The sequence below is a fragment of the Tinamus guttatus genome, unplaced genomic scaffold (genome assembly GCF_059628265.1).
Source record: "Tinamus guttatus ecotype Peru unplaced genomic scaffold, ASM5962826v1 Tinamus_guttatus_pri_ptg000059l, whole genome shotgun sequence".
Classification (NCBI taxonomy): Eukaryota; Metazoa; Chordata; class Aves; order Tinamiformes; family Tinamidae; genus Tinamus; species Tinamus guttatus.
In genome coordinates, this window is record NW_028288593.1 from 248,289 (window position 1) to 276,232 (window position 27,944).

A 27,944-nucleotide genomic window follows, 5' to 3' on the forward strand; every position below is an offset into this window, starting at 1 on the left:
CATTGCCTGCACTTCTGAGGGTGTCAGTTCTTCAAAGAAATAGTTAAAATACTTGAAGGTGAGTTAATATGGTTCATTTTGCATCTTGGTTTGCTAGGCGAGTAAATGTTTGTTGGACACCTCATTGGTTTGATGTGAATGAATATCTACAGTTACTTTCTCAAAATACCAAGTGTCATTAGGCCAAGGCTTCTATTGCTGGAGAGTGTTGGTATGTTCTAATATTAAGAATCTGCATTAAATGCCTGAATTATTAGTGCTTTCTGAAAGGTCCTCTGACTGTAATGAACTAACAACACTAGAACCAAGATCTTAATTCAGCTGCATAAGTTTAGTACCTGATGTTCAATGGTATGCGCAAAATCTTCATGATATCCGCTATGATTAACAGGAACAGAGACTCTTGCCCCAGGTGATACATTAATTTATTACTAACCCTATGTCATATATATAATTTGCAATTCTATAGATTATGCCAAAGAAATATGAAGATACCTGCCCTGGAGAACTGATAGCTGCATTCTTGACTTCATTCAGGAATGGTATATTTTACATTGCAATATGAAACAAATACAGTTGCATGTGACTGCACTCTACGTAACTTGTGTTTTTAATACATTTCTTGGCATGCTATAAGCCTTTTGCAATCTGACACTCCCTGTTATTACCTGCTCCTTTATATCTTGCTAAAATGGCTGTAAGAAAATATTTTTCTGAAATCTCAGATTTTAGGGAAATTTTGAATATAGCCTGATGAGATATTACAGTGCTGAAATTTCTAATTCTGAATTAAAATATTTAGTCTGCTGTATGCTTTGATATATAAGATTTATTTATAAATAACCCTGACTCTGGATGCAATCAAGTAGTTAATTGCTGAAAAAATAAAGTTTTCAAGAAACTAAGCCAATCTATAACTTTAGGTCTTTTATAAGTAGCTGGGGCTATCTAATTTCATAAATGCTGAACTGCTTTAACACATTTTAAGTTAAAAACTCTTCTTTTTTTTCAGTGTGAAGCATGATTTTAACGGAAAGAAGAAAAAAACAGTTAAATAATATCAAATAAATTCAACTAACAAATAACACACTGATGTTTTTTTTCTCACTCCAGAAGGGTCTGTTTTTAACTTTGTCTTTTGCTCTTGCGCTAACAGCTGCTTGTTTTCCTTTACGGAAAAGGCTTAATTCTATGATGTGTGTGAAGAAAAGAGAAATGCCACTGAGCAGATGCAAAAGACACCAAATGAATATTCACTAATGCCAGATATTGATCATGCAAGATAGAAATGTCATTAAGGGTTATGATGGACATGATACTACTGCTAATGGTATTGCAGTAGACATAAAATGGATGCACCTCCCTGTCCCCGAAGGGTTTGCGGTGTTTTAAGTTGTTACAGCTTGCGTAGATGGGACAGAGGACCTCAGAGCACAGTTGAGGGGGTTTCCACAGAGGCTGTGGAGGCTGCATAACACTGTGGGTGGTTTTACTTAATTGCCAAGTTGGAAAGTTACTCAAAAAAACTAATCAGAACTTGTTTCACCTCAACTGGTACTCGTTGGCACACCATGGACACGAAGAGTTGTGATAGGTGTTTTCTTTCCAACAACCCTTGCCGACTGGAAGACTAGCTGTATTTCTCCATATTCCTTCCTGTCCATTCTGCTCCCCCATTTCTTGCTTCTCTTCTGTATGCCAAATACCATTCTTTAAACCTTTCTTCATCGGTCAGATTTTCTGAACTTCTTATCTTTATTACTCTCTTCTGCACACTCTTTGATTTGTCAACAGCCATGTGAAGAATGAGCTGCTCCAAGTGGAACACAATGTTCACTAGCGCTGGAGAGGGGAACAATTAATCTCCTGGGTCATGCATGTGATGCTCCCATTAATGTGTTACAGAATTGCTGGTGCTGTGAAACATTCCGTTGTTGACTCGCATTTGGTTTCTCGTTTTCTCCAAACCCCTGTTCCGTTACAGGGCTCTTTTTGAATTGTTTTCTTTTGCAAAACTGTACTCTAGCCAGTACTTCATATTGGTTAACAGTAGCTGCATTCTGACATTTAATCGCATAATAAAATACTGAGAAAACTTTCTTGACTCATGGGAATACCCTAGCCATAATCGCTTGTACTCCTGTGATTCAGGAAGTTCTTTGCCCTGTCTCTGCTCCTAAAACAATTATTTTTAGAAGAGGTGTTTAGAACGAAAAGTGGTTTAGTGCAGTAGACAAATCCCTCATTATTTCTCAGTTAGGGGTGATCACAAAAGATTTGCTGAGGAATCTGGACAGGTTCCACCAGCTGCATTAGCATGACATTGAATTCCTGCCTCTGGCACTGCCCCGTTTCAGTCTAAAGGTGCAAAGTCCTGTTTGGTTTGTGGACAGCAGAGATCCCAGCAGTGCTTTGTAATGGACTGAGGTGATAACTGGGGCTAAACTGAACTTTTGACAGTACAGTTTCCCTTTTAGCCTTATCTTCTGCTAATAAAACCTAGCAACTGTAGCTACTAAACTGGCAGGCTAGTTTTTGTCAGCTACAGGGAGGATCTTACTAAGAGCTGTTGCTCTCCCTGAGGTTTATTGCAAAATGAAAATGTTCTCTTTGTCTCTGGCATCAACACAGGCTTGTAAACTTTGTTAACCAAAGAAATACCGAGTTCAGATTCCAAAATACTTGGAATCTAGTTGTTGACTTTTGGGTACATAGGGCCGTTGCTCTTGCTCAGCGCAGTTTTGTCCTGAAACTTCTGGATGATCCCTGTACACATTTTCTTGTTTATTCCTTTTTCTGTCAAAGGGCTCTTTCCTGGAAAACCAAATGGGAGCCACAGTTTCCAAACTGTGCTGAGGGTGATCATTCTCTTTTGTTGTAAGTTCGTTCAGTGGGATGGACTGTTCTGCATGTAACTGGATTTTAGCACTGGAGATGAATATTCTTGAACTGTTGGAGAAGACGTGTGAACGGAGCGCATACCTAGAGAGGGGATTTGGCAAGTAGAAGCAAGGATGGTGTCCAGCTGGGAGTTTCTGCCTGTAGGACAAATGGAAAGGGGTGGTAGCTAGGAGGATCCGAGTCGCAAATCCTTGCCAGTAGCAGCCTGACCTTCACCCGTTCTCCTTGGCACAGCCTGCCCTGCTGTCCTGCAGCCCGTCTCCTTGCCCTGGACATCCCAGCTACTTTCTGCATTTAGAGATGACCTTGGCTGCACGTGTGCGGTAAGTTGGAGCCACAGGTGAGCTCCCATTGAACAGCTTTGGCTTGGCTTGGCTGCATTCCCAATCCAGGTGCTGTCTTGTCTGTTATTTCCCTGTCTGTGTGGGGATGGGAAGGACAGAAGACAGTGCCAAACTATAAGGGCTCCTTTACAAAGACTTTGAAGATGTGTTCTGAGCAGAGAAGTGGGGTTTTGTTTGTGCAGCATTAACCAATTTGCATTCCATTTGCACCGTAACCACTCTTATATAATTACTGTGCACCATGGGCTACTTAAATGAGTTCTGTATGTTCAGGTGAACTTTTTAACCCGCTAAATGGATCATATGAAGAAAGTTAATGCTATTTGTATTTAATTAAATATTTGCAAAGCGAAGATGGTGCACAAAACACGTTCCCCTTTTGGTTCAAGCTAATCAGGAAACACCTGGTATCTTCTTGAGGGACGATGAGTATGAGTTTCTGCTACAGCCAATTAGCCCTAATAGAAGGGTTGATCTATGGAAAGGACCATTGTCCACTTGACTAGTGTGATATTCATCAGTGTTAAAAGAAACGTCTGATAGTGAGTACAGCCTTCTTTTTCTGACAGATCCTTTTTATTTCTTGGTAATGTCACCTTCAAAGAGTTCAGGCAGGGGGGGCTGGCTGCAAAGAGGCAAACACATCTTAAGGCTTCATTTTACCATTCTTTCATTTTACCTTCCCCACCTCACCTTCTGTGCCTGTTTAGCACTTGCCTAAAGATTTTATGCTAAACATGGTGTTATAGAATGCTGGAAGACATTTCCTTAAGAATTGTGGCATCTCTTTGGCTTGCTTTTAATGACAGTTTGTTGCAAATGTGAATCTTAAAGGTTAATGCCACAGGGAAAAAAAAAAAAAAAACTCATTTTAAGCAGAGTTTTAAGCCAGCCACATGAATTTTGAATGCCTGTAGTGGACTTGGCAGTTTGAATAATACGATCCTGTTCACTGTAGTTGGTGTATGAATGCCTCAGTTATTAATAGTGAGAGTAGAAGCAGTGTTGTTCTCAACATCACTTTTTTTTTTTCAACTTGTGAGCAAACTGATTACTTTACAAGTTTTATATGAACTGTGTGCATGCTGCTCTTTCTGTGGACTCAATTTAAGCCCCAATTCTAACATGGGCCTTTTAAGCATAAACCGCTATTCAGAATCACTGGTGTTCTCTGCGAGTGCCTGCATTTATCTGAGAAGAGCTCATTCCATGAATGGCTTGTAAAAAGGGAAAGCTGCGAGGTGTATGTTAGCATTGAAATGTTGTACAGAGTATTGTAACCGTGCAGAAGGGACAGGAACTGTAGTTTAACAGTAAAACTGGTGGGTAGGACTGAGTCATGCTTTTTATATACAAAAAAAAAAAAGAGTTTTCATGTTAAAATAAACATCAGTTTTATTTGCTTGCAGGAGTCTTCTCCATTACATTTTCATTTCAGGAGTGTGTCTTCCTGATTAATGGATATTACCCCAACCTTACTGAAATACAGAAAATTGCCTTTTAAGCTGCTTTTAAAAAGTAAAGAAATGATCTTGTCCTTGCTTTCCTACTGTTTTTTTTTTTAAGCAACAGTTAAACCGTAGACTCTCAAGACGACGTATTGCTGCGAAAGATATGACTGTTAAGCTGGAAAGCAGTTGTGCCCTTTACAATTTATAGGCACCTTGACAATGGCAATAAATAGTCTCTATTAAAAGCAAAGATTGTGTTTAATTGATTGCAGTGGATGTTTTTCTGCTTGTTTTTAATTGTAGTGCCTAAGTTTTTTCCTCCCTAAACTGATGAATACTTGGATTTGGAAGGGTTTTTTCATCTTAATGCAAATGTTAACCACATTCCAGTGCCATCTTCGCTCCCAAGAGAATGGTGCCATTTATGTCTTTTGTCACTTACGGCTTGTACTGTGTTTTAGTGGATGCCTGCACCTAAAAAGTTCCTGTTGGAGATTACACAAAATATGGATTTGGGTTCTTAATGTGCAAAATGAGTCATCATTGGTAGATAGCTATCGGGCTCCTGTCTGACGTATGGATAATCCTACTCTTTCCCCCACTTCGTGGATTTCAGTTGAGTTTAGCTACAGTGATATTTCTGTGTTTGTGTAACTTGGTGCTTTTTAATCATTTAAATATCATAAGAGCAAGCTTTTGAAAAGCACAGTTTACAATAAATTATATTTCTAATATCTGTATCTTTTTGGGGGGGGGGGCACTACAGAAGGGAGGGGAAGGAATTGCCAAGAAGGAGGGTGACTCATCAGAAACATTTGTCCTCTTTTCTTTCCTGCATTTGATTATTTCCATCACAAACTGGAATGATCAATGCCAGTCCGAGTAGGACTGAGGTTATGAGATGAGCCTCAGAAGCGGAAATATTTTATGTCTTTTAACCTCCTTCCCTTGTTACATTAAAAAAAATCATTTTTTCATCTTAACTTTGCCAACCTGTAGCAGGTTTTAGTAACTGTGGAAGCTGTTTGTCTGGCTTATGCTTATTCTCCATTTTATGACATCCTGCATTTTTAAAGGGAAAGAAAGAACAGAAAATGAACAAATAGCTTTATGTCTCATTTCTGAAATTGTTAACATGGATGTGTGCATCCCACGCTAGATGATGATGAACTCCCTAAAATATTAGCATTGCTTTCCATTAAGAAATGTGTTGCACTGCACTTAATGAAGCAGCACTTATTGCTCCAATAGCATGTTGGGAAAACTACAAAGGTTGTTTTAAAGCACAAATGAATTCCCAGAACTCTTCCTTTGTAAATCTGTTTCCAGTGAGCTCTAATTGATAATGGCAGTTAATGTAATACCTGTTGGCTAGGACTGGACTTTGCTAAAAGAGATCTTTGAGATTTGTTATTGATTGCTACAGTCTGTTTGGGGAAAAAAATATTAATTTGGCTGTGGTTTTCTGTCTTTATTTATTTTAGTTGATGAAGTGAGTGAGACTGAAGTCTCAAAGACCTTGTCTATCTTTTTGTTTGAAAATATTTGATAGGTTTTATCTTGGATGTGGCTATGGTCCCAGGAATTACAATTATATACCTGTTAAATAATTACAGTTTTCTGTTCAGCTTGACTGTACAGATAAATGGTGTTTAGTCACAAGGCTGAGATGTCTCATGGCTAATAACTTGATGCTTTGGAAGGAATCTTTTCTCTTTGCAGCCTTGAAGTCACCAATACTTTATATTTGCATGGTGTTGTACGGACATTGAGTAAAGAATCCTTGTCCTGTGAAATAGACTCTAATCAACTCTGCTGCTACCTGTGTAAGGGATGGGAGCTGTGCTTTCATCCTTCCTACCTTCACGATCTGATTTGATTGCCATCATCAGAGAATGGATAATGTTAGACATAAGTCTTTCAGTGGTGACACCTCAAAAATGCCCTAACTGTGAATTGATACAGCTTAGTAGAAGATCTGGACTTGGAAAATGGTAGTGCATACAAGAATTAGTGGGAAAAAAAAAAAGAATTAGTTGTTTTTTGTAATATAATTATTATTCTGCCTTTACTGTCTGGTGTTGTTTGCTTTGTGTTTCTGAGTCCCTTTTTGTGCCATTTTTCCTCTGAATGGCACAGTATTATCTGACAGTATATTGACAAGGGAAAGAAATATGCTATGGAGAAATAAGAAAAAAACAGGAAACTTATCATGAGATTTTTAGCTGGACACAGCCATGAAGCAAATTTAAATAAGAGTTTTCACTGAAACGAATTCTGATTTTATTATGTCTCTTTAAAAAGCAGGTGTTTGTGCTCTGTCACACAACCTTTTACCATGTCCATCCTTGCTTTGCTTTAGTGTGGCAGTCCTGCTCTCAGTTTTTTCTTGCAAGTTGATCAGTTAGTTAAAATAATTTTTCAGTCTTTGATCTGGATTAGATCCCACAGTAGAGTGGTTTAAAATTTGTAGCTCAGCATACACTCAATTAGTGACTAATCCGAACAGTGGAGAGGTGATGCAATTGTCAATGTTCTAAGGGACAAACAGTGCAAGTAAACAACTCACCTGCAGCGACTCCTTTACAAATGAAACGTTTGTACAGTATAGTATAGGCACCTTATCCTGATGTACGTAGTCAGAAAAGAGGCAAAATATATTTTACAACCCATTTTATTTAACTGACATCCATTAATCTGTAAAAATACATGTATTTTTTTTTCCAGATATTGTTACAGACTTGTGTATTAGTTCTGGCTTTTTGTGAGAAATATGATTAATAAAAAAACTCTTGTTCTTTATGGAAAGTGCATCGAATAGTAGAAAATAAGAACTATTTTTGTAGCTCTTTTGAATACTGTATAGAGTGCTGAAGAGTTATAAATATAAGGATTTTTATACAGTGGTAAAGAGCTTGTTTTTGTTCTCTGTTAAGTTCTGTAGATTCCCTGTTATTTTTAGGATACCCTATTGTGCTTCTATAGAGCCCTGTATTTTTACTCTTTGTAAATAACTTCTGTTCACTGCATATGTGCTGCAAATGGCTCTACTGCTATTGTGGTAGGTAGGCTGTTTTCAGATCTGATACAGAAAAATGCATTTCTCGCAAGGTGTTAAAAATAATTTTGTCACCTCCATATTGTCTTTCACCATCACTTCATTAGGAGCCCCTGTTGATAGCACCATACGGTTGTGCTAATGTTAAGCAGAGCCAGGCAGTATTATTCAATCAAGCACTCTCCTAGTGTAAATACACATCCTGCCTACTCAGGAATATTTTCAGTAAGTACTTTTGCTGAACAGTTTCTCTTGATTTTCATCCTTCTATCCTTCCTCTCTTACCCATCCCCTACCCCTCACCGTTCCCATAGTCCCTTTGACTCAGGATGCTGTCCAGACTGGTGCCATATTTATGAAATTTCTTATACATATTTATTGGGTCTATTTGGTATGTTAGTTTGCTATATGGTTTCATTAATGGTTGTGTGATCTGTTTTAAAAACCATTTTCTGTTTGCAGGGCAGGCAGTCTAATGCTGGCCAAATGAACCTAGTCGAGGGCTAATTTTGTGTCGCAGCAATCTACAATGTTGGAGAGCCAGACCGTCATTTTTTGTTTCAGACTTCTACATTATTGCGTGACTTCCACTTAAGATTAACCCCTCTGTGTTTACTGAAAAGAAAGAAAAAGCATAGCATGGAGGAGAAATACCCGTTTCGTGCAGTCCATCTTAACAGTGAGTCGGCATGGGGCTATGTTGTCCTAACTGCCTGTGCATGTAACTCCCCTAGAGGAAAAAAGACTGTTCCTTGGAATTCCAAAAGCCAACTTAAAAATTTCAATCCATTTCTGTGTCTTTGGTTGCTTTTGGAGAGTCACTGGGACATTGGAAGCAAGGTATGGAAGAGAAGACATGGCACTGGCATTTCTCCTGCCACCCCACAGCTCCCTGAGCCAGAAGTCGCCCTCTGAAATTAGTGTCTCCACCAGTTGGAAATGGCTGTAGAGCTATACACTAGTAAATTAAGCTGTCCTGGGACAGCTGGGACATGGAGACCAGCTGTTGCAGAACAGCCCAGCTCCTTGCTTTTGAACTGCCTTTGCTCATGTTGTGAAATTGTGCCTCAGTTGTTTCAACTTTGCTGCTTGACTCAAGCCAATAGTCTTCCAGAGACAGGCTCACAGTTTAACTTCAGAGATAACTGAATTGCAGGGGATCTGGATAAATACTATTTCAGGTTCAAAGTGCCTAGGTATGTTCCCATGCATTGTTTAATTTGCTAGTATAGACCCAGTCCAGCTGGTGAGATGTTATACTAGCCCTCCAGCTCCTCCTTTGCTTTAGTAAATATCAAGATAAATACACCTTCAGCAAGTGGGATGTCTAGACTTGAGCATTGTGAAATTTTGAGTAAAAAGTAGCAATCGTCATGAGTCCTAGTATTGGAGGAACTTTGGCCACTTTGGCTGAGGATTTTGAACAGATGGAGAGAGGTTTTGATTCCGTTTGAAGAGCAGAGAAGGATATTTCAATTTCCATTTCTTTTACTAAACAAATGCTTTGCTACAGTTTTGTGGAGCTGTTTAATGGTGCCTGACTTGATCCTTAAAGAAAAGGAGTAACAGTGACCGAGCCTGGAGATGCAGGCAGGACTCAGTCTGCCTGGAGATGCTGGGCAAGGGGTGCCCCAGCACCAGCAAGAGTTGGAAGTGGGAATGACTATTCCCTGGGACAAGGTGCACCATTTAATACGGAGAAATCTTTCTACAAATCTTTTTCTGAATCATCATGTGATTTAATCTGTGGGGCACAGACCTGGAATGAAGTCGTCTGTGTGGGTGGGGATGCTGATGTGTGCTGCTGTTCTCCCCAGATAGCACTGTCAGAGGGTGCATAAAACACATGTCTGTTTATAATTAGAAACAAAGTAATTAGAGTATATTTGGTTAATGTACTTCTTCATTCTGTGCGCGACCTTCCTTTTTATTCAGATTTCTTTTACCTTGTTTTTTCATAGGCTTGCTCTGATAACTTTTTCTGTATGAAATCTAGATCCAACTGTCCTTAATACTTTTTTCTTTTTGGTGCTAAAACTTTAAAAATCAGATTAACTACCATGCCCTTTTGTTAAATATTCAGGTTATGGAGCTTAAGAAAGTTTTTTTCCTCCATTGCTAATTTGGCTTTTAAGATCTTTTGCTCTATTCTAAACCTGGAGGTCAGCCACATCTAGTTGGTGTTGCCTAAATTGTACTGCAAAAACTTCTGGGTGGCTGCTTAGTTCTTCTTGCATGTGTGTTTTGTATTAGGGTCAGATTGATTGTGGGAAAGGGAGTATTAAAGGAGTTGGCTTTCATTATAACATCTTGTGGCATTATCTTATTATCATTTGGGCATTTTCACTACTTTTCATTAATCTCACTGAATTTAAACATTCTTTTTTTCAGTTCCTTAAGACACTGTTACTGCCCTTGATCTCATCAACACTTTCTGTTGTTCTTAAGATTTGAGATCTTTGGCAGATGAGTTTATAAGTTTAAAAATCCCAAGTTTTATAAAACATTTCTCAGATCCCTTTTCCAGCAACCACCAATATCCTGCTCTAAGAAGATTTTTTTTTTCTGTAATGCTAAGGTATACTCAATATGCTTGAAAAATGTACTTTCATTTTTTATGAGACTTGTAAAGAATGTGATTATGATCCCAGAAGTTTCCATTTTTGCAGTAGTAGCCCAGGAACTTTAATGATTTCATGCAGCTTAGTGACATCTGTGTTATACAACCATTTGATAATTGCACAGACTGCTCTTTTAAATGGCTTTCCAGTAGAGAAATTATACCAAGGTGTTGTCGTTGTTGTTTTATTTTGTTTTATGCTGTATTACATTGTACAGTTAATTTCTGGTAGAATCAAGACATTCAAAAGTCTCTCTCAATAATATAATTGATCCTTGAATGCTGTGATCCAGGCTTAGCAAGGTTTCTTCTCATAGAACTGCTTATTTGATGACAATAATATGCTTCGAATCCTGTATGTGCTTTGGTGCTGTGCTGTAGTTTAGACACTCAATGCAATAAGATACGTAAATTGGAATATCTTGTGCTTGCATCACTTCAATTTTTGCTTATCAGTGTGTCATTGAACAATGTTTACAACTAGAGCTTGTATCTCATAATTGGATGCAAAACGTTATAAACGCATTCCAGCTTCCTCAGAGGACCTGAAAAGGCCTATCTGAAAATAGTCTGCAAACTTCATTAATGAAATCTCCACTATTGGCTTTAATTGGCCGAGATGTGGGGTTCTGGTTTTATAGTTATTTTTCTTCATTATGTTTCAGTAGATTCATGTGGCATTTGTGTGAGAAAACTTAGCAAGACGCTCCTTAAAGCATCACGGCTGCATTAAGTGTGACCATGTACGTTGCGACATAAGTACACGGAAGGAAAACATACAAAATGAAGCACGTTTTGGGAGCACACCTATCAAAATCATTTGGAACATTAAGAAGGAGCCCTACTGTGGGACCACATTTGTCATATGTGAGCCACTTCCTGTGGAAGCTGATTCATAGAATCACAGAATCATAGAATGCTTAGGGTTGGAAGGGACCTCTAGAGGTCATCTAGTCCAACCCCCCTGCACACGCAGGGTCACCTAGAGCACGTGGCACAGGACTGCATCCAAGCGGGTTTGGAAGATCTCCAGAGAAGGAGACTCCACAACATCTCTGGGCAGCCTGTTCCAGTGCTCTGTCACCCTCACTGTTAAAAAATTTTTCCTTAATTTCCTGTGGAACTTTTAGTGCTTCAGTTTGTGGCCATTACCTCTAGTTCTGTCAGTGGCCACCACTGAAAAGAGGCCAACACCATCCTCCTCACTCCCTCCCTTGAGGTACTTATAGACACTGATAGATCCCCTCTCAGCCTTCTCTTCTCCAGGCTGAACAGAAGCTTGATGCTTCGGGCTACTGGAATTTGTCCCCCATGCAGTCCATGGTCAGAGGTGGTACAACCACCATAACACAGGTGGTACAAGCACTAAATTTTGATTCTAAATGGATGATGCAGTAATATAGTGATCATGCAGTCCTTCCTAGAGCTATTCAGTTATCCCCAAGATCAATCTGTATAGTTATGATGATACATCTCTGCTTTCAATATGAATGTATTCAAAGCTTTTACACCCTCTATTTATCTTTTGTAAAACTTGCATTTGCTTGCAGACACCAGGTTGCTGCCTGAGATTTTAATTCAGGGATGTTTCTATTAATCAAGACTAAAACATAGCAGCATTTGCAAACTGGGATGTGTGTGTGTATATACATATATATATATACATATACATACATATATATACACACACACACACACCTATATATATATATGTTTTTTTTCCTCCCATGATTAGCAAACATTATATTGCACAAACCAATGGTCAGGTTGATGGTGAGGAAAATTATCTTGTAACTTTACTGGACTCTTGTTTTGTAAGTTTGTTTTCCCTTTGAATTAATGCATACTCTGATGGTAGGAAAACGTAGGTGGGCTTCACTAGAGTCGGTTCATAAGTGTCCCGTGTATTTGTGCTGTTAAACCACTGCTTTTTAGTGAATGAGGTGTGGGATTGTTTTTTTTTTCTGTTGGTGTCCAACCAAAGCCACTCAAAATCCTTGCAAGTCTTTCTGCTAATAACTGATAGTTTGGATGAAGTCACATGTTACCAGTGGGAAAGACAAGAGAATAATTAGGAATAATCCTTTAATTGAGATGTATGGCTGCTAAGAGATGGGTCCAGAGACACAGCCTGTACATTCAAGTAAGTGTTGTGTCTACACTGGTTGACCACAGCCTTTTTAAGATTTATGTACCTGCCTTTATTTCTCTTCTAAGGGATGACACTGGTGTCACCATGACTGTTGAGTTAAGCAAGCTCGCAGTGCAGCCTCATGGACAGGTCCTTGCAAATTTGGCATGGAGAGAGCTGCACTTCATAGGGGCTGAGTTTTAAATTATTCATAAGCTTTAATTTTTTCACACTCTATTGTATTGTTTTTCTGGTGTTGTTCTGGGCTTTTTCTTCCTGTCCACTTAAGAATCTGGAAAGGAGATGGTGGTTATTTCCTTTTAATATCTCCTGTGCTCTTAAATCACTGGTTCATTACTTAGAAGTACCAATATTACATTTTCCAGCCTCTTTTTGCTGAGTGCATTTGAAATGGTTGTTACTGTTAATTGTTACTTACTGCAACCTTATTTTCAGCCCGTTGAGTCCCTGTGTGTTATCAGTGTTTACTCTTACCCTGTGTATAATCTTGTTCCTGTTTTTCAGCTAAAGGTGCCTTCGGCCTCAGATTACCTCTGTGCTATACTTACTTCATCTATTCCTTTTTGAGTTACTGTTCTGCTCAGATCCCTCTGTTTTTGTGTGTGTCACATGCAGCTGTGTGGCAGGTGACAGATATTATTTAATACCACTAACAAACTGCCTCTCTTTCCAGTCTGTTTTCACCCAGTCACTTGGCTTCCTGATGCTCTTTAAGCCGTAGCTTGCTGCTCATGCAAGCTGAACATGGTTGAACACACGGTTACCTTCATCCTGCCCCTCTCTTGGTGCTTGGATGCCTTGCAGAGTGCAGGTCCTGAGCACTGCCCTGCTGCAGTCTGAGCAGTGGAGGAGAGGGTTGGAGACCACAGGAATTTGGGTCTTAATCTCTGTTGAGTTTTCCCTTGAACTGTTTGCTTCTAACTCTGAAACAGCAACTCTGCTAAAGACAACCTCTCACTTGCAGCTGTGCTGTGGTCCCCTCTGATTCAGTGCAGAAACCTCTTTACCACCTCTTAGTGGTGGTTTAAACTAACCCATTGGTTTCTGCATGAACATGAGCTTCTTTGTTCACACAGCCCTTAGCATTGGGGCTATGTTTAATGGAAGGCATATTTTCAAAAATTGCAATTGCAGCTGCAGTTAAGTGGTCGCTAATGGTGATACTGTTTCCAGAATCTTCATTTTTACTACAGTAAAAATTTACTGCACTTGTGCAGCTGCATCTGCATTGGTGTGCTTGGACAGTCCTCTTGATACCTAGGCAAAGACATATCTTCAGACACTAACCTGGGAATAACAAGAGCAAGCCACCAGGCTCGCTGGATGAAGACTCGAGCCCAGAGTAAACATGTAAGGTAAACGCACCTTTGGGGAGTTAGTGTCTCCCCAAGGTCAGACCTGCAATATAGCAAACCTGTTTATGAAGGTGAGGTCTGAGCCGTGGAGGAGGATCTAGATACAACACTGAGCTCATTTTCCATCCACAGCTGTGCAGAACAGTATGTAAACACAGCTGATGTTTGCCATTGCTGTTATTCCAGTTTAGGGTTCCCTGCACATAGAAAAGGGTCTGAGTGCTCTGAATTGAGAACTCTGTTCATGGCTTGCTTGTAATTCTTAAATCTTTTGTTTATTAAAAATCCAGATTCAAAAGTAAAAGTGGATAGGACACCCTTCTTTTTAGGGTGTGGGGGTGTTGTTCTTCAGTGCTTTTTTGAAAAGTGATAGGCTGCCCACTTGGGGTGATTCATCTTTTTTCCTTAAGGTGATGCATCCCTCTTGCTGTGTGTAATAGCACAGTGCAGAGGAGCAAAGTGATATTTATCTTGATGATCCGTATGCTTTGCAGCCACATGTTGATAATGTGGAGTTTAACTTAAAATGTGGCTGACAAATCTCTACACAAGTGAATCCGAGATAAGTATCGGAAGAGGATGATATTTTAGCGCTCTAGCGGAGCCGTCACCCATGCTCTCAAAGGATTTACAGTCATTGTGCATGAGACGAGCCTGGGAAACAAAAGTATCAAGTAGCTGCCTGTTATTAGCTTTGGCAATAGGAATCTTTGTAGCTTAGAGTATTAATTAAAAATTTAAACACCTCAGGGATTAATTAAACATCTGTGCAACAGTGATCTGGCAAGTGCAGTACAGTATGTTATTTTAGTGTTCAGGAATTTTCTATGTTTATTTTTAAAGACTTTCTTTCCTTCATTTTTGTACCTGGCCTGGAATGAGAAAGAGGAATTTCCTGTAAAAGTCTCTCAAATGATCATATTTCTGTACTGTATATGTTATGATAAAGGACTTCTCACTGATGCTCAGATTAGAAATTATATTCAGAATATTGTTCCTGTTACTATTTCCTATTGAATTTCTCCATCTGGTAATATTACCATTTAAGAAGTGATAACATATGCAAGTAACAAGTAAATTGTAAAAGCCCAAGCAGAGTAATTTGATTGTGCTACCAAAGCAGTGCTAGTGAAGCACTCTGGTCTGCAGTTGCCAGCTTTGAATTACCACGATTCTTATAAATCATATAAGAGCATCGTGGGGGAGATAAAGCTTTCAGCCCTTCATTGCAAATCCACCATTTTCTGTCCAGTAAGCTAAAGAGTAATAAGATGCAGCCATCTGTCTCATAGACTGTGGTGGTGTGTTATAGACCATTACTGTTAATGCTCTAGGGGAGTAAGAGTGGGAAGAAGGAGCAGGCATGAATAATGTAGCATCTTTGGGATCCCATTGCTTTTCACTGTTCAGATTTGTAGAAAGGGCTGAGTTCAGTCCTCTAGTTGAACTAGCGCAGGTTTCCGAATAAGGAATTGTGCATATGTTATGCATATGCAATTTAGGAACTATGGAGAATGAGTAGGAACTATTGGTGCATATATGCGAGTCAGCATGTGTTTCAACTTATAAATAATAATTTGCTTATTTTTCTCTTAAAACACAGATTTTGAAAAACAGGGCTGGTAAATGTAAACGGTATCATAGGGAATTTCTGCAACAGGCATATTTCTCAAAAGGTTTGATGCACAAGCCTGTAACAGGAAGCAACTGAGTAATGCAGTTCACATACATAGGTTACAAAGTGGTTGTGCAAAGACCTACATAAAAGATGCTTTTAGCTAGCAAAAGAACATCTCACACTAATACTTAAAATTATTTCTGATAGCCTATGTGCTTAAAGGCTGATGAAGCCCAGGCTGAAAGGGCCTAAGATAACTAAGGAGAGCACTGGGATCATCACACCTCGTAAACAAGGTGAAAGGACTTCACTGGGTTGGTAAAAGGCTTTGGGCTCAAAATGGTTTTCTTGGTCTCTCATTTTAAACCTAAGCCAGCAGAAGAGGCAGACTAGTATAAATGGCCATTCAGTGTTTTCTTCAGAGTACCATCAATTTTTATTTCATTCTACCTTTGCTTTGCTAGACCTGAAAGATAGTTTGACTGGGTTGAGCCAGATGGTAGGTCTAAATTCCCCCTGTTAAAAAATATATGTTCAACTGAGGCTCGAAAACTGTCCACTGTCCACATTTCAGCTCTATCTTTTCTCTCCTTTTTTGTTGTTGTTGTTTTCTTCCCTTAAAAATGGCTTTTTTTCTCTCCTCCGTTATAAATTTTAATACAATTTCACCATATTTTCAACTAATGCTTTCACTGTCCTTTTTAAGCATGCATATCATAATCAGTGGTTGTAACAGAAGCCTAGAACTGCCTGTATAAATGCAAAAATCAATAGGAGGAACTATCACATTCTGAATGCTCTAAAGCGGCAGATTTTGCATGTAGAATCTGCAGCTTAAGGAGAGGAAAGCAATGGGTAACTTAAAAATGAAGGCTTAAAACTTTGCATTTCAAACTCTCCATTTTATGCTTTCAGAATTTTCCTTTCCTGTTATCCATGGGACTCTGGACTCAAAATCCTTTCCCTGTTGGGTATATTGTGTGCTTGTACAGTAACTGTGGAGTGTCCGCACTGCCTCACTGGACTCATTTTGTCCTCTAGCCTTCAGGAAATTAGCACTAGAAGATAATTTTCCTTTGGTTAATGGGTTCTGAGTTGATGGATGGCCGCATTGCTGGCTCAGTGTTCCTGTTTCTGCCTGCTGCACTTCACTGATCCCGCTTTGTGCCGTGTCTGGTGTTTTTTTCCCGTACATTGACTCACAGCAAAGGGAACTGTGTTTGGTTGCCCACTGTGTGTGAAAGGCGCTGGAGCCTCCGAGTCTGATCAGCGCATTAAGCACTTGCAGAGACTGAGGGATGGGTGTCTCACAGTTGCGTCCTCTTCATGCCTGAATCAACAATGTATTTCCATGATTACTTTAAGCCCATCTCAGACTGTCCAGCAGGTCATGTGTGTTCTTCCTGATCCAGCAGAAATTTGGCTAACAGCTTTTCAAACAGACCAGGTAGCGCCAACAGCAAAGAAGGGAGGGGAGGTGATTCCTGCCAAAAAGGCAAAGAAAAAAGGGAACATCTCCAGCAGCATCCTGAGATGTCCTGCGATGTTCTCAGGAGTGCCTCCTGAGCGGCAGGAGAAATGAAAGTTGGGGCACTTACAGCTGCCTCGTGTGAATTCGGAGATCTTCCACACCCGCTTGGACGCAGTCCTGTGCCACGTGCTCTAGGTGACCCTGCGTGTGCAGGGGGGTTGGACTAGATGATCTCTAGAGGTCCCTTCCAACCTTAAGCATTCCATGAAAAAGCTAAATAGAGATCTGTGAATTCACAGCAGTTTGCTATGGGTTAAGGGTTGTCACTTTTCAGAATCTACAGAAGTAGATAACATGCAGTAGAAATATTTGCTATTCCTGTTAATAAAGCAAAGCGCGAGTACTCTTTATGCTTTTCCATGTGTTCAAATATGTAACTCAAGACTAGATTTAGTTATCCAAGGAGAGACTGTTTGCATGGGCTGTGTTTATAAACAAGATTTGTTCCAGAACCTTTTCTTCTTAATTCATCTCTGTTATTTTCCTAGGGGAAAAGAAATGTTAAAATCCAGTTCTTAAACAGTTAGCTTTAGATTAAAACTGTTCTTTACAAAAATGTACATCTACTGAAGTATGTAGCATAGAGGTATGTTTGTTTAGAAAAACAGACAATTATTCTTAGCAATTATTTTTAGTAAATAACAATTATTACTAAAACAAGACAGAATGGATATTTTGTATTCATAAATACAAATTCAAGTGAGCAGTTTCCACAGAAGCTGTGAGTTAGTTCAGTAATCACTCCTTCAGTTAATCAGCCAATGTAATTTTGTTCTTAGTACAGACAAGGCTAAGGCTATTTAAAAGCATTAGTTGTTTGTACTTAATCACAGGATAAGCAGTGATGGTGAAAGTCCTTGTAATTGACTTTACTTATTGTTATGTTGGCATCAAATAAAAGTAACTAAGGGTTCATTGGATATAGAATTCTTTGTTTCAGGGAATTTTTAAACTGATAGTGTTGTTGAAATAATGGGATACAAACCAAATTTGTCTTGGCGTTCTTTTCTGTTGGCATGGTTAAAAAAATAAATAAAATTTGCCATATAATCTTCTAAAATGAGATCAGTAGCTTATGAAGACATTCTGTTTTGTGTAGTTTCTTAAAACAACTCTTAAGTTGTTCAAGTAGCTTAGCAGTCTAGCAAGAATTCTGCATTGCCCGAAACAAATGTGGGGAAAAAAAGGGAGCTTTACTCCTAAAGTTTCATATTTTCTATGTCTTTAGTGTCTGTTATCCAGACACCTTTTTATCTTCTAAAATTTGATTTCGGTTAAATTTTAAATAGAGATGATCTTTAAACAAAACATTGACTTTTTTGTATAACATTGAAATGGGTACTAACTTGCACAAAACTTTGAAACTTAAAAATCTTTTTGTATCTCCATTCTCTGAAATTCAGTCTAGAGTTAGTTATTTTCAAGTCATCCTCAAATTCTGTTTTTTTTTCACTGTGACAAAACAGAAATGGATTTGGAGTAGGAGACAGAAGGAGAATGCTCAGGTGGAAGATTTTAAGTATCAGATAAATAGGTGTTTTGAGGTTAGATTGGCTAAGGGTAAGGGGGCAGAAGAGAGCACCTCAGAGGCAGGATTGAGAGGCTCTTACAGAAGGAGTCACAGAAACTGAGACAGAAAAAAGCTGCGGGAAGAGTGTGCTCAGTAGAGTAAGCAAAGGAGAATGGCAGTGGAGCCCAGACCCTGAGCTCATTCAAGCACAGACCTTAAGAAGCTCTGGTGAGGTGTGTAGTGGTTTTGGGCTAAGCAGGTGGAGGGAATTATATGATGAGAAAAACTTAACTGGTTACTAATGGAAAAGGTAGGAGATAGTGACGAGTTAGAGGAAAGCCTCAAGGAGAGGAAGAGAGGAGGAGTATGAGAGAGATGAAAGAGGGGAGGGAGCTAAAAGAGAATAGTCAAGAAACCATTTGGCAACCACTTAATGCTTGGGAATAATCTTGAGATTATTTCAACATTATTGCACTTTTTTCTTCCTCAAAAATGAAAGTAACCGAAGGGGAAAGTCTCAGAATAATTCTTTTGATTAGTGACCTTATGTCTGTGTTTGAAAGGTTTTCATTCTCTAGAAGTCAGTTAGGCAACTGTCTAATCTCTTTCATCTGTGCTGCCTTGGAATCTCCAGGCAGGCAGGAGATTGATATGACTTGTAATTATCTTCCGTTTCTTGGACTGATGCCTTATGACTGATCACCTGAATTTGGACATTGGACATGAAAATTACATTCATTCAACCATCTTCGTGTAACTTTTGTGCTCTACCTAGTGACCCCAAAGCACATTTGGGTACTTGGGAGAGAAGCTGGGTCCTATTATGGGCTTGCCTGGTAGAGGAGGTGTTCTTACTATCTGGCAAAGCAATGATGCCTGTTGTGTCCAAATGACAGTATCCTTTAGTCATTGCTTCCACTGGGAGAGCCAACCTGCTAGTAGGTGCTCAGGCAGCCTGGTATTGGCTGCACGGTCTTGCTAATTTTGTTACTCCGCTTGGGATCTTTCTTGGTTCCTTTGAAATCTTTACCTCAGACTTTGTGCTAGCTGCCAGTGTGTGAGGAGTGGAGACTTTGATATGCGATACTAGGCTTTCTCTTTCCATGCCTGTGCAGTCATTCTTGTCCCTTTGAACTAAATGTGCATACTTACTCATGATTTATGAATCTTCTAATTTCTGTCCATATGTTTCATTCCAGCCTCTTCCTGCACTGTGTGTGCTTTTTTCTTTTTTTTTTTCTTTAAAATATGTCCCACTGCATTTTCTTCTACACTTATTAGCATATCATGTAATCATTGTGGCAGCTAGAACTTATTACAGGATGGCATCTGTGGTATGTTTAAGGAAAAAGATGGGGCTACTTAGAAAAAAATATATATGTATATATAATATATATTCTAAAAGGAATTAAAGTCTTTATTGAGGTGAAACTCCTGGTTTCTACTGATTGTTCTCATTTAAGCTATGATTACAGGAAGGGATTGCTATTAACAGAAGAAAATAGCACAGGAAAGGACTCATTCTCCTTGAATATTCTGTGATTTGATTTTCCACAGGTGGATAGTAGGTATAGCTGATTTTGTGACCACTCTAAATATTTCACACTAATGTTCAAAAAAGCAGATTCATAAATAGTAACTAAAGCCTGTTTTGGTATTTCAGTCTGACTTTGGTAATTTTGATACAAAATTTATGAGCTCTTTGGAGAAAAGTATTCATTGCAGAGAGAAGCACTTGCCAGCTTCTCACATCACTGTTGCAACTGGAGTCATTGCTAACTGTTTCTTTCTTTCTTTTAGACCTTTGAGTAAACAGCCACCAAAGTAAGAAATACTCCATAAAAGGGTCAAATCATTGATCACTCTGAGAAGTTCAAAAGAAGTTACAGGTCATAAAACACTCAATCATTCTAGGATAAGTGAGACGAGGATTTGGTATTACTCAGGTTACAAAGCACTATATAGACTGCGTAGATCTGCAAGTATCTACACAAGATTTTTGAACTAGGTATTGAAATTTTATTTATATAACCATTATTGCTCATTTTCAGTCTGAAAGTGATATATTGTATAATTCAACCCACCCTGGCAAACTGTTATCCACTGTTTGTATTGATTATTTTTGGCATGGCAGACAACATTTGCCAGAGCTATGAAGAACAAGTTGAATTCAAATTTGTCTGAAATGTTCTATTTTAAAGCAATATTTATTTTGTTTATCTGTATAGATCACATATTTTCATTTTGTGTTCAATATTAAAAAAAAAATCATGATCAGGCTTTATTTCCAAAATAAAAACCTATATTTTTTCTTTGTACCCTATGCAGAATTGTTTATGGAAATAATTACTTGATAATAATCTTTTCAAAGTTTCACAGTACAACAGAATGAAAGTCTTGATTCTTTAGTCTAGGTAGTTAAACACTGACAAGATAAATCAGGGCTTTATTAAATTAATGATTCAGTAATTAAAATGAAGGATTCAGGGGAAAGGCTTAGAATAATATATAAAGTGTAAATAAAGTCTGGACTAAGTTATCATTAAGTGGAAGAACAATGAATCATGAATTGCAATTGTGTAAATGCACATGCTTTCTGCTGGGAGAGTAATGATTTATGCCCGGGAGCATTCGCTCCCACTCAGTTACTGTCAGCATTAATTTTTTCATTATGACGGAAACTTCTGAAATGATCTGAGGTTGAAGGGAAATTTAAAAAATCAAAATCTCCTTGCTTTAAGTTTCTTTACCTCGTGTGTGGGGACAAAGTTTGGGAGTGTGAATGACTGCAGTGTCCCTTTACAGAGACAGTTATATTTAGATACATGTTAGTAAACATATATTAGAGAAGCAAAAAAAAATTGCAGGTCACATTCACTTCTTAGTAATATCATTTATGGTCAAATTATAAGTGTTTCATGTGGAAGTTATTAGAGATTATCTGATTTGGCATACAGTGGTTGTCTTCAGGGATGCCTTTGTAATATCTCCATACTAGAAGAGGAAGTGCTCTACGTTTCTTTTCATTGAAAGAGCTACATGAGTTCATTTGATTCTGTTTTCACATCACTCAGCACATGTCTCGTGTATGCATCTGTAGCTGTATACAAATGAGAGAACTGCTAAGAAATATATGTTACATAAAAGTGTATTACATTTATTGTGTATATACAATAGTATAGACTTATACCGCCTACAAGCTGGGAGCTGTCTGAGTACGGCCATCAGTGGTGGTGCTGCTGCCAACTGCTGCAAGTAGGCCTCTCTGAATTCCTGTGTCTACCTTGGGATTGTTGATTTAATATTTTTAGATGAGAAAACAAGCCTAAATCAGTGGAGAAATAATTGGCTGAAAACGTGAATTGCACAAGGTTCATGTTCTCACTTGGCGCCTAGTGAAAACACACACTGAAGGAATGAATTCTCCATCTCAGGATCGTGTTAATTTTGACTCTCTGCCCCACAACATAAATACTCCTGCCACACACATTTTCTGTTCCCTAGTTAGCCACTTGTAAAGAAAGCTTAATTTTTGATGTTGATGCTGTTATAGTTGGACTCCGCTTTGCATCAGATGGACAGCACATTACCAATGGTGTGGACACAAAGACCTGGAGCAGGGTAGCATGCGTGCAGCTTTACTGCACTGTCTGGTGAATCTAGCCTTGTGGGCAAGAATGTCTTGGCTGCACATCTGCTCTGTTGTGATTTTTAAATAAAATGCCTGAATTCTTTGAGAGAAATAAAATGGTAAAATAGCTTAGTTAACACTTGGTAATGTTTCATTTGACTCAGAGCCATGTTGTGGAGCTTGTAAAGCCAGTCATTTAAAAATGAAGTTCTATAATAATGTTTAAGATAGCAGCTGCAAGGCTTAATGGCCAAATCACACTCAAACATAACCGTGATGGAGATTAGGTAATAATAGCAAACTTACTTAATCTCCCTTTTTGTCCCCATAGGTGTTTCCTAAAGTATTAATAATACCATTTTCAAAAGTGGGGAAAAAATGAAAGCTAAAGGTTGTAATTTTTCCCAAATTGCATACTAAGATGCCAGTAAGCTTAAAATAAAGCTTGTATCGCTCAGCTTTATGTTCTATACTGCTCAGGTGTAAACTGTTCATCCGCTGTGGTGATCAGTCATTAGCTTTTTTGATCCAGTAAATTTTGCTTGTATGTTTCTGTATTAACATTTTTGCTAAATCCCTCCATGTGCTGAGTTTTTTCTTAGAGTAGTGATTTCTCTAGCTGTGTACATTTCCTAGGTGACTGTCTTGATATTCTTTATTTCCTTATGGAAAGTTGTTTTCTTCTGCCTTCTTTCTAGTTCCATTTATCCTTGCAGTAGTTTTAATTTTAGTTGAAATTAAACAACTGCTTTCCTCCTTTTCCATTTTCTTTGTTTGAATATTTTGAAATGAATAATCAAAAAGGGATGGGAGATGGTAAAAGGAAAATGGATAATATTTAAAAGCCAGGCCTTCCAGTTTTGCAGAAATTATCTGGAGCTTTTAAGATAGGACTAGTTTATCCTGAATCAACAGTGTCATTTGGTTACAAAAAGACAAATATAGCAGAATGAACAAAGTTGTGAGACAACTATGTGAAATAATCATTTCATCTTGGCATGCCATCTGAGGCTTTATCAAAGCTCAGTCTTGAGCTAACTGGAAGTGTCCTGAGGAAAGTTACATGAATGATCAGTGGTTCAGAAAACTTGGTAGAAAGAATGGGTGTTATTTCATTTACAGAAGAGGGGAACTGTAATATCCTTCATAGTTAGAGGACTGTGCCTTTTTACAAAAGAAAAAAAAAGGGGGGGAGGGTGGAGTGGTTAAATTGCATCAAGTGAGGCTTGAGGTACTTATTAGAATAGCCTGCTAGGAGGAAAGGATAGTTGAGCAATGGGATAGATTGCTTGGGGAGGTTGTAAAATCTTATTTATTTTCCATATTTCTATTTTTAATTCTTCAGTGTCTCTCTTACCTCATTAAAAAGCAATCTGATATCAGTAGCTTCTCCCACATGTACGTTATTAATAATTGAATTATCTTTTACCTTTTTCTTAAAAAAAAAAGGGGGGGGGGGATTATCTTTATAAAAATTATATCATTATAAAAAGATGTCCCAGACTTTAAATAACATCCCCAGCTCTTTGCTCTTTTGAAGTTGATTAACCTCTTGTGTGTGAACTGGCTCAGTGAGACCTAGCTACAATAATTCTTTAATTTTTTTTTTATTATTTATGGTTTTTTGCAGGTTGTGCTTGGTGTTTCCCTGTTAATTTATCAGGGAAGCTTCCCTTTATGTAGTTGGTATGTGAGCCAGAGTTTCAGCTGGTAGTGCTTTGGTTTTCCTGCCACCTAGATCTCCAAATACTTTACCTAAACATCGACTAAACAGTTCTTCAGAACATTTTCCTCAGTTCAAGTAGTTGCTTATTAACTGTAGCTGGGATTATGACTTGTTTCACTCACGAAAGACAGCCTGAATACTCCTTCTGGATACCATAGAATCTATCCTGTATGTCAAGTACAATATTAGTACCTAATTAGAAAACTTTGACTTCTTGTCTGCTTATGTGCTTTACAATGATGGAAGTTTCTTTGCGACCCAAGAAAGTGTATTAATTCCTGTATTTGCTCTTGGACTGTAGTGCTGACCTCTTAAGCTATCCTGCCCAAAAATATATTTGTAAGCATAATGCAGCGTAAAACATAAAACTATGCATGCCAAAGGAAATATCAGCTGATACTCAGCTTAGTGCTGCTAAGAAAATGTTCTGGTTATTATTATATCAAAGAGACAAAGATTGCCAAATCTGTAAGAACAGAAATGTGGTCCAGTAAAAGACTTAAACCTTGAAAGGTTTATCTGATTTAATGAGGGGAGGGGGAGCAGTGAGTGCATATGGGGGCACTGGAGTCTGTGCAAATCCCAGGCGTTAGAGATAAGTGGTGGTTTAGTTTTGGTCAGCCCTCTCCCTAGAGAGCAGCTGTCTGCACAGATACCCAGTGGAGTGCTCTATCCTGCCTGCCTTAAATTTGACTGCAGAGCAGTCTCGGGAAACTATATATATATATGTATGTGTGTGTGCGTATATATATATATATCTTTTTTTTAAAGAGGATTTACAAGTTTGGGTCTTTCTTGACTTAGACAAAAATCCAGACAAAAGGTCTGTTGGCGTGTTTGGGTCACCATTCTACTTTTTCCTTTTCTAACAGGTTAGTTTGTGAGCTATTTAAAGAGATCTAATGGGCACAGATCTCTGGTGGAATCTTGAAATTCCAATACAGAACTAAGCCTGTTAATGAGTTCGGGAAGCCAGACTAGTCCTGGATAGTCCCTGTTTTAACTCAGTGCTGCAATCCTTTTGTTTGCCACATGGGTTCATTATGATGATTAGAATTAAAAAAAGAAAAGAAAAGAAACACTCACTTGTGTAATCTATTCATGCAAAACTATGCTCTTTTCCTGGAGATGATGTTCTTCCAAGATCACTGAAAGTGGCCGCTTGCCATATAAACATATAGCGTGTTACTCTGTGTGCCGTACTGCCTCTCTTTCACATGTACTGGAGTGGCAGAGCCAAGTACAAATCCAGCTGTCTTCATGTTTGTGTGCCCTGTTCTCAGCTGCAGCCTTGCAAACAAGCATTGTCTTCACATGCGGTCTGCGTGCTATCACCACTTGCAACCAAGAGTGAAACGGAATGTTCTGAATACAATTAGGTAAACTGAAATTAGGACATTTCCCTTCTGTTGTCCTTAAAGTAGCTAAATCTTTTTTGCTGTTGAGTGGGATTTCAAAATATCTTGGAAAAGCTACTGGAATAATTTTTCCCTTTGCTTTTGTAGTAGGAGTCTGATTTTGTCACATGGAGATCATTTCCACTTGCTAATACCCTACCAAGTGTTTTGAAACAGGAATTTGTCAGTAGTTCTTGTTAGCTCATTTCAGTCAACAGCTGCCTTACATGTTATTACTTCATTGCAGTTGAAGCCCTTTATTGTTGAAAAAGAGAATTGTGGCTTATTTTTCTGTGGGGTTAAGAGTTCTTCTGAAAATCACAAATCCAATCAATGTTATGGGCCTTGCAGAAATATATATAAATTGGACAAGCAATCAGACTCTCAACCTCCTAAGAAGTGAGCAAGCTCTTTCTGAAAAATGGGATGTCAGAACTTGTTGGTGCGTGTTTATGGTGCAAAATGTAAAGCCCTTTCATGTAACAAATTATCCAGCCCTACTATTTAATGATGCTAATCATGAGAGAACCCTGCTTACGGATTTCACTTTGAACACATAGAATAATTTATTTTAACCTTGAGTGATGTTGCATATTATTTTTGCTTTTGCCTGGAAATATGTATAATTTTTAAAGGATTCAAGGTTCAAGGATTTTTGTGTAGATGATTTTTGTTTCTGTTACCTTCTTTTTTTTTTAACACTATTACAGAGGTGCCGCTTAACCTTTTGCCATTGCAATGAAGGAAGGTTTCTGAAAAATATGGTGAAATTTTCATTCTCAATCTATTATATCTTGCACTCAGTTCTTTGTTGTTTAGAGATCTGTTTGTGTATTAAAAATACAAAAATAAATAAGAAAGGCAGAAAATTTTATGATTGTAAATCAGAATTTCTGCTGCACTTTGTTAATCCAGTTCTAGCACTTCATCAGGGAAAACACTTATTTAAAATATTACAACCTTCTCATTCAGCCTAGCTCAATGTGGTCGCATTCAGTCTCAATGTAGACAACATTTCCCTGCATGTTATTTGTGTTTTTTCTGCAGACTGCTTCCTTTTCCTGGTTATTCCTTAGTTATTGAGCCTGATATTGAGAGATACTTTTCAGAGTCCCATATGTCCCATAGTCCCACCCAACAGAAACTAGATTCCTGTGAATCACTCAATTAGTCAGCACCGTGGCTGACTTATTAAGATACTTAACAAGTCTGACAAAAAGGAGATCAGAGAAATTACTCTTGATGGTACCAACCAGCACCTTTCTTGAAAAAATTCTGGTCACAAAATGATTGAGGTTGGAAGAGACCTCAGGAGATTATCTAGTCCAGCCCTCCTGCTCAGCCAGGGTGAATCAATGTCATCTGTGTACATCAAAATTTCCATCGCATATGTGCTCAGAATCAGCTAAGATTTTATTATTATTATTGACTTTGCTGGGAAAAAAAACGTATTCCCTTCTTTCCTGGATCTGTCCCTTTTTTCCAGTCAGAAAAATGGATCCTTCCATCTCTGGAAAGAAGTAACCTCCTATGTTAAACTAGTGTGTCTGTGTATATGTGTATATATATATCTTAAGTTTAAAAGTGCTCTTAATTTAAGGTCTTTTTAATGCTACTCGGCCAAATATAGCAGTTAGAAGTAGGCCTAGGAATTCTGAGCAAAATAATCATAGAATCATAGAATGCTTAAGGTTGGAAGGGACCGCTAGAGATCATCTAGTCCAACCCCCCTGCACACGCAGGGTCACCTAGAACACGTGGCACAGGACTGCGTCCAAGCGAGTTTGGAAGATCTCCAGAGAAGGAGACTCCACAACCTCTCTGGGCAGCCTGTTCCAGTGCTCTGTCACCCTCACTGTTAAGAAATATTTCCTTAAGTTCCTGTGGAACTTTTGGTGCTTCAGTTAGTGGCCATTACCTCTAGTTCTGTCAGTGGCCATAATGTACCTTTTTTTTTTTTTTTTTTTTTTAACAGCTTGCCATCTTCCTGTGAGTTTTACATACTGTCTTTTCAGAGGAAAAGGAAGTATTACTTCTTGAAATAACCAGCTCATAGGTCACTAGGCTAAAATTTTGCTTTCTAAAGTAGTAGGAGTGAAATACTATTCACCCAAAAATTGTCCTTGATGATCTGGAGTTTTCGTCCAGTCCAGCTGATTTATATCTTAGATACACGCAGTAAATTAGTGTTGATCAGTCTCTCTGACTTCTTTTAGCCACTTAAGTCTGTGTTGGTTCGTTTTAATGTCAAGGTTAGCGCCGGGCGCTGCGGCGTGGCAGGGTGCCAGGCAGGGGAGGCATCTCGGGCAGCGTGGCCGTTTGAGTGAGCGCCACAGGTGGCTCCATTGTTTGGGCCCAGCTGGTGGCCTCTCCTGAGGTAGCCTTTCCTGACGGAGGACACTGTCAGGACACCCTTTAGGGGTCTGGTACGGTGTTTTTGCTCCATTGTGACCTTTGTTGTGCCTGAACTCATCTGTTTTCTGTTTTTCCTGCTTCTGCGTAGGTGCTGGGATGGCTGGAGGTGGTCACATTTTGCAGCTAATCTGAGGGACGTGTGAAGCATCATCTGTACCCCCTGACACTTGAGGTACTGTGATAACCTTAGTTTACCTTAAGCATTCTATGAAAGCTATGAAAAGCTACCTGCAAG

General features: G+C 38.6%; 1 long non-coding RNA gene across 1 annotated transcript; it reads left to right on the top strand.

Annotated features, from left to right (window-relative positions):
* Positions 1-27,863, top strand: LOC148595789 (uncharacterized). Its single transcript, XR_015914422.1, has 2 exons — positions 1-58; positions 27,798-27,863. It is a non-coding gene; the product is annotated as an uncharacterized LOC148595789 (long non-coding RNA).
* Positions 27,864-27,944: the final 81 nt, after the last annotated feature.